Here is a 1,298-nt window from a genome sequence, read left to right as displayed (position 1 = left end):
ATATATATATATATATATATATAATCAACGGAACGTCGTGAAAGAGAGGTGTTTTGGAGAAATTTTTATTGATTATACTTGGGATCATGTTGTTGTTTAGAATTCATTCATGCATGTAGAACTTTGAAAGCAGGTGTGTATATTTTTAGGTGTGTCTCTTTCAGGTCATGGGGTTTAATCAACTACATTCTAATTACCACTCCACTCAAACCCACATACCCAAGAAATATTTTGTATTTTTTTACTAGGTGTAAACACATAAACAGGTTTCTGTTGACAGATTGGAATACACCACCCCTGACATATTTTCCGTTGTTTTGTTCTATACGAGCTGTATCAATTGTAGTTTCTGTAATCAGGGAGGAGAAGGTCTTAGTTTTCTTACGTTCGTTTTTTTCTTCCCGTTCCATTTTTTGTATCAACTGTCTTCGCGTTTATTTCATGTTTTGTTTTTGTTTTTTGTTTTATGTCCAGAGTCCTTTTTTTCTTTTCTTTAATATATATGACGTATAAACAGAGCCTGAAAGAATGCTTGGAGATACATGGCGTATTTTATAAATATGCCTAGTTAAAGTATCATAGAAGCATAAAACTATTAGTAGCTCTTTCGGCTATGTACTGGCAATCCGTCGGTTACGACGACGAGGTTCCAGTTGATCCGATCAACAGAACAGCTTGCTCTTGAAATTAATGTGCAAGTGGCTGAGCACTCCACACACACGCGTACCATTAACGTAGTTCCCATGGACATTCAGTGTGACACAGAATGTAACAAGGCTGACCCTTTTGAAATACAGGTACTACTCATTTTCTTCAGCTGAGTTGACTGGAGTAACGTGAAATAAAGTGTCTTGCTCAAGGGCACAACGCGTTGCTGGGAATTGAGCTCACGACCTTGCGATCGTTGTCGTTACCCTCGGAATTAAAGTTTAAATTATTTTCTTTTCCCTTTTACGTTTTACTTCAAGGATTTAGTCGAAGAAATCGATTCCAATACTTATTTTTAAAGTTTACCACTTATTCTATCGGGCTCTTTTGCAGATCTGCTAAGTTACTGGGACGAAAATTAACCGAGTGAGGACAGAAGACAAGCACACAAACAAAGACAAACACACACTCACATACACACAAAGACACACACCTACATACATGGAAACTATGCAGAATCCCGTTACATAGATAGATAGATAGATAGATAGATAGATAGATAGATAGATAGATAGATAGATAGATAGATATAATTAATCAAAGGACATACTAAGTATGTCTACCTGCTTGAAATAACAGTCAAAACTCGT

Source organism: Octopus bimaculoides, chromosome 11 (assembly GCF_001194135.2).
Source record: "Octopus bimaculoides isolate UCB-OBI-ISO-001 chromosome 11, ASM119413v2, whole genome shotgun sequence".
NCBI classification, from domain to species: domain Eukaryota; kingdom Metazoa; phylum Mollusca; class Cephalopoda; order Octopoda; family Octopodidae; genus Octopus; species Octopus bimaculoides.
The sequence above is the reverse complement of the archived record's forward strand: the minus strand, read 5'-3'. Positions refer to the sequence as shown.